The following is a 13,198-nucleotide window of genomic DNA, read 5'->3' as shown; positions in this document are numbered from 1 at the left end:
CCAGCCAAACCCAGCTTGACCAGCCTAGCCAAAACCAGCTATGTCCAGTTTAAACCAGCCTGGAAATGGCAAAAAACCCTCTAAAACCAGGCTGGTCAACCAGCTTAGGTTGGATTAAGCTGTTTTTTCAGCAGGGTAATGTTGTTTTAACTGACTGTTTTTTTGTTTTGTTTTTTATTAATGTATGCAGGCTTGGTAAGTAGCAGTAAAAAATGTTAACTAAACAAATACATTAATAATAGCTAAACAAAAGTGAATAAATACAAATACATAAGAAAAAAAAAAAAAAAATATATATATATATATATATATATATATATATATATATATATATATATATATATATATATATATATAAAAGAAATATTAATAAATACTATAATAGTGCAAAAATTTAACTGAAAATTACAGTTGAAATTATTTAAAGATATTTGAGTTAACCCTCTCAGGACAGCATCTCTTTTTGCAAAGCATCTCTGCACAGCATCTCTGTGGCAAAGACAGTAAGAATACTCTGTTAAGTTTGGTCAAACAAAGACACCATATTATATATACACCATTCGACTCTGTTGGGTGTCTACTTTTTTGTGTGTACTCACAAAAACAAAGCATGTACATCCTTATTTCTCACATATTATGGTAGCACAGTTTGTGCTGAATACAAGAAAAAACATGTTGGCCAATACTTTGTAATAAGTAGCTTAAATAAGCACGAATGTCAAAATATCTTAGGGGCCCCAAAATCACCTCAGACCCCAGAGGGTTAATATTTAGTATAGATATATCTATTTTTAAAGCTGAACAATGAATCGAAATATAATGAAAGAATCGCTGATTAATAAATCATAGTTAGATTAATTGATTATCGAAATAATTTCTTGTTGCAGCCCCAAGATACACAACTATATATGAAAAGAATTAACCTAAAACTAAAAGTTTAACAGATTAAATTTCGTGGAAAATTTTGTGAGTAATGTTGAGTACTACTCTATTAGGCATTGCATTTTCAGTCAGATTCCATTTTTGGGTAAACCATCCCTTAAAATTCTAGTTATACAGTAGAGAATATAAGTACTCAACATGTCATAATGTAGATTACAACATTAATTTACAATAATGAAGAGCAGAGGGTTTCTGAAGAACTTTTAAGAGAATTCAGCAGCTGTCTGGGCTTTCACTGCCTTTCTACACCTTCCTTTCTTCATGTGTTCAGTACTTTTCCCTGTGTCCTTTCATTTTATTATGCATAACTTCATGTGTAAACTAATCAGTTTTATTTTCTTTGGATGTAGCTATTGATTTCTTTGGTTGTTATCATCTGGTGAAAATTTCAAGTCAACAGCACCTCTAGAAATATGTTTTCTGAGAAAAAAGGGGACGTATTGAATAGTTATTTCCCCTACTGTATATATAAAGAGTTAGATCGTAGTGTAGTCCACAAAATCTAACATACACCAGATCTCGTAATAAAAATGTGGTATTGGTGCTTTTAATACTTTTTAAAACCAGTAACGGGACGCCAATTTGTACCCAATTCATGGAACAAGATGCCACACACACCCACACACACCGCTCATGGGCAAACAAACGGCCTACGTGCAGTAACCAAAACAACATGAGTGAAAGTTCTACATGAGAATTTGTCGAAACAAAGTGATCAAAACCTAGTCTGAGAAGCACAACTCCGAAACTCGACTCCTGTTCCCTGACCACGGTGCCCACGCAGACACATTCAGTAGGCGACCGTCTCGTAGCCGGCAAGGACGGTGGAGAGGAATACATATTTAAAGCGATTCACTGTCTTGAGTTTCCATCATCCATCAAATTACCGCAGGGTTTTCCGCGGTACGAGAAAAATTGTGTGTTGACGCGTTATCCCGCCCTGTTATCCGAGTGTGTTCCCAACCTGTCACATGAGAACTCTGAGTCACCGATGCTGCACACAATATAGTGGCCCTAATTACAGATGTCGCCCATTTCTTTCTGTCAAACGAAGCTGAAGAAACATCCCCACTTGCTACGTTTACACGCTGTTCTGGGACCAGCTGTATTTATCCAAAACCTTCAAATATTATTAGAGCTTCTGCTATGGCAAGCTGTTTTAGTGTTTAATCTACAGTATGTTTCCTATTTGCTACTGATGCCTTTGTATCTTTTTCATTAAGTACTCCCACATTAAAAAATACTTAAGTTATTTATGGTAAATACCATAATATTTTTGAACCATACTTATGTATACATCACAGGGGTGTCTAAACTCGGTCCTGCAGGGCCGGTGTCCTGCTTAGTTTAGCTCCAACTTGCTTCAACACACCTGCCAGGATGTTTCTAGGATATCTAGTTGGAGCTTGATTAGCTGGTTCAAGTGTGTTTGATTAGGGTTGGAACTAAACTCTCCAGGACACTGGCCCTTCAGGACCGAGTTTGCACACCCCTGGCCTTTAATACAGTATGTAGTTACAACTCTTTGTTAATGAATGCTTAAGCATACTGATAAACTCTATTAAATGCTGTATTATATTGTTTGTTTACTACAGTAAAATGTAGTGTATTGTAGTGTAATACATTCTATAGTCATATAAAGCTGAAGCATTGGGTTCATTTGATTATATTACTATAATTGTTATGTTACCAGTGCAACTGTAGAATTACAAAACTATAGAATTATAGAATCACAGATCAATTCAAGTTGTTTTACTATGGTGCTGTTCAGAAACACTACAGTATTTACTAGAATTTTTTTCAAGTAGGAAGTATAATAAAAAAAAGATTTACTAGTATTTTTTAAAGTAGTATTTACGTAATATTTTAAAAACAAGTAATATTTTTACTAGTCATTTCCTGAGGTAATTATATAAGAAAAGGCCCACAGTGGCTTCTCCTACAAGAGAAAATTAAGATTTTCCTAGATTTGTGTCTATTTTCACAGGAAAACTTAAGAATCGAAGCAAAAAATGACAAAGTTTTGAGAAAAGCTGTCACAAAATCAGTCATTTTAGGCCAGAAATATATAAAAATGTCCCTGTAAAATTCTTAAGGGACTGATAAGTGCTAGCAATTGTTTAATAGTTCATATTATTTAAAGGTGCAGTATGTAAGTCTGACATCCAGTGGTTGAACTAGGTATTACACTCCTGGTTCAAAACACACAAAAGCAGGGGTCCGTTCTTCGTACCTCGCTTAAATGATCTAAGATGATTTGGCAGATCCCGGATCTTTTCATCTTGATAACTGATCTCTCGCTAATTTGGTTCTTCAAACAAGTTCGGGAATCAGATGAGAATGTCTGGATAAACTGATCTGAGATCGCTGCTGCGTGTTGTGAAGGACAGATCTATCGATCCTCGAAATCATGATCAGCAATGCAACGATTGGCTGACGGCACAGCAGCATAATGACATCATCTGATTAATATTCAATTATCCACGTGAGCAAAATTACATCAAATTAGCAGAAAACGGTTTGTTAAATATGACACGCAATAACCTTCCACATTTGTTGTGAGCTGCAGGCTTTACACTTTCATGTGTCAAGAGTATTCTTCATGTATTTCAGTGCATCAAATTACTGGCATATTAACTGTAAAAACATGTTTATGACTGCATAAATGTATTATTGCTTAAAAAAAAAATAAAAACTCCATTGAACTAAAGCGATCTAAAAAGTTCATATCAATAAGTTTTCTCTTTGCACCACCAGGTGGCAGTCTTTGAACTTTCATTTCAAGGGTGCACATAGCATAAGTTTTATTAATATGTATAGCTTTATTTATTTTATTAATAACTATAACTTTAAATATATAGTTAAAAAATATGTACCATTTTCCCAAGTGTAACTACTACTGTAAGAAAATATCAGAATTCGAAACATACTTTATTATCTTTGCTTGAACTGAGCCCATCTAATCCTGTTTATATGAATTGAACCTGCTCCCGATCAGGTTTGACCTAGCAGAACTGTTGCTATGACAACAACTCTCGGATCAGCTTTGAAGAACGAAACAATGCTGGATCGTGTCAAATCTTCCATATCCAAATCCAGCTAACTGAGTAATCCACGTACAAAGAACGGACCCCAGGTTGCCAGATTGACGACACCAACAAAGGCTCATTTAAACAGTGTTCTAAGTAAAAGCAACACCTACTTGATAGAAGGGATGTTTTCCATATTAAAAGGAGGTTTTTGTCCTAACCAAGACCTGTTTCTTGCAGCTGAACAACAGAAAACTGACAATAGCTATGTTTCCAAACAAAAATGCTAATTAAATTTATGTGCAAAACTGAAATATCGCACAAAAGATATGCGAATAAAGCAACAAGTTAAAGAGAACAAAATCGTCACTTCTTGATTAACTAATGCCAAATATCAATAGTAAAAATGAATTTGTTGCGGTTGGAGAAGCTGCATGAATCTTTTTTTTATTTAATAAATTATTTTCACCTCAGAAGACGATGTTGACACGCAAGGAACGTTTGGTGGCGTTTGAAACCACGAAAAGCGGCCCGACTCTCTTGACAGCTCTAGAGTTCATTAATAATATAATAACCAGTGGCAGATTTAGACATGGGCAATCGCCCATCTTGTTAGGGAATGCATGGAGACCCCCCCACCCTCCCTCTACAAAATGCGCATAAAAATAGGTGGATGGAAACCTAGCTTGTGACCACCTCAAGTGCTTTATTCAGTGTTAAATGCTAATAATGTGAGTTTGAATGCCAATTTACATGACACTACTGAAAGCAGCAGCAGACAGTTCACTTCTAAAAAAATACATTTTGAGATTTCTAAAATTGCCAATAGCAACAAAAGCTAGCAAATATCATTGATTTAGCATGTTCATTTAATAATGTTAAAGAGGTTTAATATGTATTAATTAGTTTCTAAACCTTACAGTTTAGCTGGATTGCGGTAAGTGCACTATTCTGTACTTCTGAATGGCTGTATTTTTGTTTCGTCTGGTCCAAACAGTCAGTTGCTTATCACTGCAAATCTCGTCACGTAGTGCGTTGTTAGTACACAGGTACAATGTAACCTGCTCACCTAATGTTTACATTTGTAATGTTAACGTAATTTGCTAATTAATAACCACTTCATGTGGAACTCTGAATCTGAGTCTTATTTTAGAGTCTGATATTGTCGCAATTTTGGTTTCGAATGCATACTTTAAGAGCCTTCGTGACTGATGAGTGAATTAAATATGTGGGGTTCCACCAAGGCAACCTGGGTTGCTAAAGAATAATTGGCTAAATTGGCATTGAGACAGGCGTTCCAGCACAGAACACACATTTTCAAAGCAGAATATCTGACTTAGCATTGTTTTTCATATAAACAAGAATGTTTACTTAGCATGTTTCTTAAATATCTGCAAACATATTATGGTGTTTTTATGCTTTAGAAGCAGGGCCGGAGTGGGACTCCTTTTCAGCCCTGGAGTTTCAAGCCTTAGGCCGGTCCACCTCAATTCACGACTGACTATATCAAATAAGGTCATTTCCAATTCAGTTTCTAATGACACTATCACGTCTTCTTAAAGAAAACAGCTGCTTTAGAACTTCAAATGTTCAACAACCCTAACAGTATTATATGTCTTAACAATAAGATCGAAAAAATATCAATAAAAAAATAATTACTCAGGTGAAGTTCGAACACAGGTCGGCAGTATCATACTGCAACATGCCACTGGACCACAACGGCGCTGTTACACTGATGCGGCTGGAATAAAAAATACATGTTGCGCTGTAACCTGCAAGATTCTTTTAACCACAGTATTACTTTCTGTAAATGGCTTAATCTTTTTCTCCCCTTTAGATATCTGATCATGTTATGTCTGATTTATTAATGTAGTGATCTGATTTTCATTAAGCAGGTGTAACATTCATTAATATTAATTATTTGAATTCTTATTTTCACTAAGGTGTAGCTGTTTGGGATCGAATGATAACTAGTTACATTATCATTAACCTGCAGGCTGCATTTTGCTCACGGGGCTGCAAGAAAATAAATAAAAGAGCGGAGTTGCTGCAAAATATTGAATAAAAAGAGTGAAGCTATGGTCAAATAAATAAATAAATGAAAAAAGTATGACTGCTGAAAGTGTAAGCATCTAGGGACACCAAAAAATGGACCAGCCCACCAGGAATTCTCTCGGTCCTCCCGATTAGCCAATTCGGGCCTGTTTAGAAGAGTCAGAAACTTACAAACATCTTTAACCAATACATTATAGGATCTCCTGAATAAGTATTAGTTTCTAAAAAGGTGTACTTCAATCTGAGGGCTAGTAGCTGATAAATAATTAACAATACTTCATGAGAAAATATTCTAATATGCAATGTTAGGTAAGTTACTTCAAAAAGTAACTGTGGGGGAAACTGGAGCACCTAGAGGAAACCCACACCAACACAGGAAGAACAGGCAAAATCCACACAGAAATGCCAACTGACCCAGCTGGGACTCGAACCAGCAACTTTCTTGCTGTGAGGCGACAGCGCTAACCCCTGAGCCACCGTGCTGCCTTACAAAATATCTGAAGCAGCATGAATACAGATCTTACCATGCTCCACCAATGAAATGTTAAAACGGCTTGCCATACTCCTTCAACACTGACCTCAGATCAGACAGAAACGTGCGCCAGCTCCCCGAGGCCAGCTGACTGGATCTTTTCTTTTCCTCCGGCTCCAGATCAGCGGCGTTCTGCCTGACTGGCTCCAGGATTGGTGTGGATTTTTCATTATTCCATGGCTCCTGTGGCGAAGTGACAGTCTCGCAATTTCTCAAGCCCACGGACGGTGCTGAAGAGAGAAAAAAAAAAACGAGAAATGTGTGGACAGAGAATGGAATTAAAAAAGAGAGAGGAAAGGAGAGAGGGATGTGACAATATCTTAGTGAAAGGTGGACTGTGATGTATGCTCATCAGGTACCATTAGACTGTGTTGATACTGCCCAATAGAGCAGTAGAAGTGCTTGATGTGTGCCATTTCATATTAGTAATAGCCTCAAATAAAAGGGCTCCGTGTGGGTTAGGTTTCCAATAAACTGCAGGGACCAAAACTCCCTGCAAGCCTAGCGGAATTTGAAATTACTTACAGTCCATTTGAGGAGCATTCAAGGAAAACAGCTTCCAGTAATTAGGCCTGCCAATCAGTTCAAATGCATTCAAGATCTGTGAACTGTTTGCGCAATCTGGGTCTGTTTGGACTCAAAGAATTGATGTTTTAAACCTACATTGACTGGCCACTTTGTTAGGTACACTTGTTCATAAAGAATGCTCAGCTCCACACAATTGATTTGTGTTGGGACAACATGAAGGAATTAACCTAAGTTATTAGTTTTTTACAAATGTAAGGCTGAATAAAAAATGCTAATTAAGGGACTTAAAGGGCACCTATGGTAAAAAATCTACTTTTCAAGCTGTTTGGACAGATCTGTGTGTTGGTATAGTGTATAGACCGTCATACTGGGGTGATATGAACACACCCAGTCCTTTTTTTTCAATTTAACTACAAAAAAAAGGGTCGGCCAATTGGAGCTGTTTTCAAATCGATCACACCATTATGTAGCTGTGCGATCCCCCCCGGCCAGAATTGATTGACAGCTGCGCGCATTAACATGTTCCGGTAGTCGCGTGTATATGTCAACAAGACCAGACAGACACACGCAAAGCAACCGGGAATAAAAGGTCTGTTCTGTTCGCTAGGATCAGCAATCATCATCAAAAGTGATTAAGAGTAAGTTTCACATGTTTAAAGTGTTTTAAAACAGAATATGTGTGTAATTAATTACAGCGTTTTACTTCAACTTTACTTCATCAGCACAGCCGCGTGTCAGGACAATTATAAAAGAAGACGCTTCAATCCCGGTTTGTGGAAGTTAAATCAGGTTTATTTTGTACATTAGCATAACAGATATCCAAACTTGAGGTTAGCCTTAACTAGGCTAAGCGCGCTCTGTCTGTCTGCCTGCCTGCGTGTGTGTGTGTGTGTGTGTGTGTGTGTGTGTGTGTGTGTGTGTGTGTGTGTGTGTGTGTGTGTGTGTGTGTGTTTGTGTTTGTGCGCGCGCGCTTTAACTTTGTAACGATATTGTGTGTGACTCATCAATGCAAGTTCACAATACTGAGTACTAAAGGTTAGTTCTTACTGTAGTATCTCACAAACGCTACGTGAGACCTCCTTCCTTTAAGTCTGTCTGTTGTCTGACGCAGCTGAAGGAGGAGGCATGTAGAAACAGTGGGCGGGAAAGAAAAAGCTTAAAGGCGCAGTACGACAAAACCACCCCCTGCTGGAAATCAGTATAAAACAGCATCTTGTAAAAGGTATAATGAAAAATCTGATGGGTATTTTGATCTGAAACTTTATTTACACATTCTAGAGACGCAAAAGACTTATATTAAATCTGAAAAAAGGGGTAACCTAGGTGCCCTTTAAACCATATAATGAGATAACAGTAATAATGTTAGGAATAGTAAAGTTTATTTTTATTAAAGTTAAGAGCACAGTCTTCCATGAAATTATTGGTTCCAAAAAAACTTTTAAATGTTCTGTGAAATGGAAAGTTTTTTAGATGTTAGTTTCAGTCTGTTAGTTTTAAGGATATCTATAAGCCAGTGTGCTCCAAAATGGTTATAAAAATCCACGTTTAATAGATGTAAAACTGATATAAACGTAAAGCTTGCCGTTTGTCACTTCCGCCTCATTGGATCAACGATTTTTTTCACATCACCTCATTCTTTAGTTTCTCTGCACATTTTTTGACCAATCAAATGCTTTCAAATGCCCCGCCCCCTTCAAGACACATCTTATTTACTTTAATTTCTTGCGCTTGAGCTCTACCACTTTCACTGGCAGAGCTGTGATAAACCAAAATGCTATTGGCTGTTTTTTTTTCCAAAAGGGGAGGAGCTGTGCTATGCACCACCCATATTCATGTTTCAGTTGAAGTTACATCAAACATCGAATCAAACTGCACATTTTTAAAACACTTCACATGACCTTCAACAACCATGGAATCTACAAATTACACATTATATTGGATGAAATGTCTACTGTGTATTATCTAAACATCGTTTCAACTTTTATAAAGTTGGTTCTGTTCAATTCATCATAATTTGGAAACCCACATTTACAGGATTACTGTAAATAAAAGCACCTTCTAGAACTAATCAGTTGTAGAGTCCCTTAAAGTTTGCCGTCAATACATTTCAAACTCCAAAGTGACATCACACCAGCTAATTCTTCAAAAATCAAGAAAAGAAAAAACTAAGTAAAATCACATAAAATGTCAAATCACATTTAAAATCAGTGTGAAATATGAATCCTAAAGCAGATTGGAATCCTCGACAGCTGTTTAACCTTCACTGTGGTTCACTCATTTGGCATTACGGCACAAATAATAACAGAAGACAAGCTCTTGTGCTGTATGTGTGTGTGTGTGTGTGTGTGTGTGTGTGTGTGTGTGTGTGTGTGTGTGTGTGTGTGTGTGTGTATGTATGTTAGCAGGAGCTGTCTAGGGAGATTAAGTTTCTCTCAGCAGGTGTGTATTTAGTGATGTCAGCAACCCTCCACATCACACACACACACACACACAAACACACACACACACACACACACACACACACACACACACAAACACTTACGGAGAATTTAAAGCAAGTGGTGAAGGCTGTGGGTCTGTCACTGACCACTTCACATACAGCCAATGTTTTTTTATGAATCATAGCCTCTTTTAAAGCCTCTTTTGAGTTTCTTTTTGAAACACAAAAAAAATTATTAATACAAAAAAATCTACTGTGGTTTCAGACAGTATTTAAATATCTTCTTTTGTGTTTCCACAGAATAAATTCACATAAGTATGGAAAAATGGAGGATGAGTATGTTTGATTTTCTTTCCCTTTTCACAACATATTTTCTGACATAAAGGGTTAAAGTCGATCAACAAATGTAAATGCTGTCATGATTTATTAACCCTCATGTCGTTACAAATTCATAAGTCTTCCATTATGTTCGCTGATTGATGTTCACATGTGAATAAAAGCCTAAATTAAATCTGCTCATCATTTAAAATGATCGTGTCTCATCAGAACACTTCATTCATTTTTTTTAAATGTCTTTATAGATGTTTTTGGGTGAATGGTGGGACAGAAATCTCTTGGATTTCATGAAAAATGTGTTCATTTGCGTTTGGAAGATGAACTAAATCTAATGGCTTTATAACGACATGATGATGAGTAAATGGTGACAGAATGTTCAGTTTTGGGAGAACAAACTCTTTAAGGATGAATAATATTTTCTGGTGCAAACTCAAAGTCCAAGATTGCAAATTGGCCTACAAGCTGCAAAAACAAAACAAAATGGTTGCCACACAGTAAGAGGGTCGCTGGTTTGAGTCCCGGCTGGGCCAGTTGGCATCTCTATGTAGAGTTTGCATGTTCTCCCCGTGTTTGCTTGGGATTCCTCCAGAGTCCAAAGACATGTGCTATACACTACCTGACAAGTCTTGTCATCCAGTGATGGATTTAGGCATGGGCAATATGGGCGATCACCCAGGGCGGCATCTTGTTAGGGGTGACACACCCCCTCCCACCTTCTCCCCTCTTCACTTTAGTCTGTGATAAAACCCCACCATAACCCCACCCTTTAGTCCACGATTAAACCCCACCATAACCCCCAATCCCCCCCTTGTTCTTCACTTTAGTCCGCCATAAAAGCCCCACCATAACCCTCAATACCATCCACACTTGCTCTTCACTTTAGTCCACGATCTATACCCCACCACAACCCCAAATCCCATCCACATTTGCTTATAACTTTAAGGCTGATTTATACTTCTGCGTCAAACACCGGGCGTATGCTACGGCGCTGACGCATAGCCCTTCACTGTGGCCGTCGGCGTCGCTGACGTGCACCTCTCAAAAATTGTAACTACACGTCGCAACGACGCGTAGCGCAAGCTCTGTGATTGGTCGGCTTAGTAGCGCTGACAAGTCTGGGCGGGACCGAGAGCCGTGCGAATGGCGCGAACTGGATGCGAGCCCAATGGAGCAATTGTTAACAAGTGTGGAGTCCCGTGAAGGAGCTCCTGATGGAAAGTTTTGTTTTGTGTTTATCTCATAGTTAAAGTTGTTGCACGTCCGCCGGTTCCTGCCTCAAAATGAGCGAGTTTGAGCCACTTGTACATCCAGGAAGTGTTCAGGAAAAGCAAAAAAGCAGAGAAGAAACTCAACAGAGAAACATTTACACCTCACTGCCCACTAGCGTTTCGGAAGTGTTAATTCAGACCAACAGAGACAGCACGCAGAAGTATAAACGCACAGCTACGCCCGTTGCATGCGCCGTGGGTCACGCCGGTCACTTGACGCAGAAGTATAAACCAGGCTTTAGTCTGCAATTAAACGCCCCATAACCCCCAAACCCACCCCCATCTTGCTCTTCACTTTAGTCTGCGATAAAAACCCACCATAACCTCAATCCCATCCACCCTAGCTCATAAATTAAGTCTGCAATAAAACCCCACCACAACCCCCAATCCCATCTAACCTTGCTCTTCACTGTAGTCTGCAATAAAACCCCACCATAACCCCCAAACCCACCTTCACCCTGCTCCTCACTTTAGGACGCAATAAAACCCCACCACAACTCCCAATCCCATCCACTTTTGCTCTTCAATGTAGTACGCGATAAAACTCCACCACAACCCTCAATCCCATCCACCCTTGCTCTTCACTTTAGTCTGCAATAAAACCTCACCACAACCCCTAATCCCATCCACTCTTGCTCTTCAATGTAGTCCGCGATAAAACCCCACCATATCCCTCAATCCCATCCACCCTTGCTCTTCACTTTGGTTCGCAATAAAACCCCACCACAACTCTCAATCTCAAACTAGCGACCTTCTTGCTGTGAGGCGACAGGGCTAACCACTGAGCTGCCCAACTAAATCACAATAATACATAAATATAACAAGACAAGAAATTAATTCATACCAGATTTCCGGCTGCGAATGTATTTCTAGCTTGTCTCCATCTCCTCCAGAAGGACCTCTCGTCTGGGTTCACGGGTGATTAGCTGGTCCTGTTTTCCAAACCGGCACTTTAGGAGAGTTAAATGGGTTGTGCTGGCCCTCGCTAACAGGGTTCCGCTCTGAAAGCTCAGGCTCTGCGGGACGACACTGGCCTCTGGAGCCTCAGAGGGCCCGCATGCTCATCCTAGTGAGAAAAACAAACAAAAAAACGACACTCTCCTCTCCATTTTAATGAGCTCGCAAGTCAGTCTGCGGGAGGATTTATACTTCTCTATGTTTAGGGATAGATTTCAATTAATGTCAATGTCATAATTAAACCAATGTTTGCTTTGGGTTTCCGGTTGGACTTGATTCATCTAGAAATAAAACTTACTGTCAAATCTTGAAATGATTTCCATTCTGGGTGCCTGTGGAAATTAGGCATTCAGTTTAAGGTGATAGTTTACCCAAGAATAAAAATGTAAACTTTATTTTTCTTGTCTTGATTCTAGGTTAAATTTCTACAATTTCTTAAATCAAGATGCACTTTTTAGACAAGCAAAACATATTGCCTTGTTTTAATGAATAATATGCCATTGGATAAACTAAATAAACTTGTCTATTTTGGCTGAGGTTCTTTCTTCTTTTGAACATAAAGGAAGATTTTGAATAATGTATGAGGAAAAAATCCCATCCATAGTATTTTGTTGTTGTTGTTCCTACTATTCAATGCCAGTTTATTTCCATTATTCTTCAATACTGTATATCTTAGAAATTCCTATAAGTTTAGAACCACTTAACTAAATGAAGCATCTTTTTTTTTTTTCTTTTTTTTTTTTGGAGTGAACTATCTCTTTAAAAAGCTTAATTTCATGACATATTACATTCAGGTTTGCTTGGTGGGAGTATGAGTGTAAAGCTGATTGAGATTAAAGTGGAACAAAAATATGTATAGAAGTATAATATATATACCTTTAAAGCATTAAAGAAATTCATAAGAGTATATTGATTTATGTAAAATAAATTACGTTAATAAGAATCCCAATAAAATCATCAATTAATGCATAGAGAGTAATTTTTGTGGCTCAATATTTACACATCATTTGAATAAAATGACGTTGTTTAAATTACACGTTATCTCATATTTCATATTACAGGAAGAAACCAGGTTGGAAATGTTGCTTCATGTTACCGAGATGCCAACCAC

The 13,198-nt window shown here is 38.0% G+C and overlaps 1 long non-coding RNA gene across 2 annotated transcripts in view; it reads right to left on the bottom strand.

Moving 5' to 3' along the window:
* Window positions 1–13,198, bottom strand: part of LOC141380896 (uncharacterized) — a 61,609-nt gene that overhangs the window by 35,114 nt on the left and 13,297 nt on the right. For both annotated transcript variants that reach the window (XR_012400258.1, XR_012400259.1), the window contains 2 exons: window positions 11,975–12,196; window positions 6,605–6,788 (listed from right to left, as the gene is read on the bottom strand). This is a non-coding gene — a long non-coding RNA (uncharacterized lncRNA). Of the gene's footprint in view, window positions 1–6,604; window positions 6,789–11,974; window positions 12,197–13,198 lie in introns of those variants that run through there.

The sequence above is a fragment of the Danio rerio genome, chromosome 25 (assembly GCF_049306965.1).
Source record: "Danio rerio strain Tuebingen ecotype United States chromosome 25, GRCz12tu, whole genome shotgun sequence".
Taxonomy (NCBI): Eukaryota; Metazoa; Chordata; class Actinopteri; order Cypriniformes; family Danionidae; genus Danio; species Danio rerio.
The sequence above is the reverse complement of the archived record's forward strand: the minus strand, read 5'-3'. Positions and strand labels throughout refer to the sequence as shown.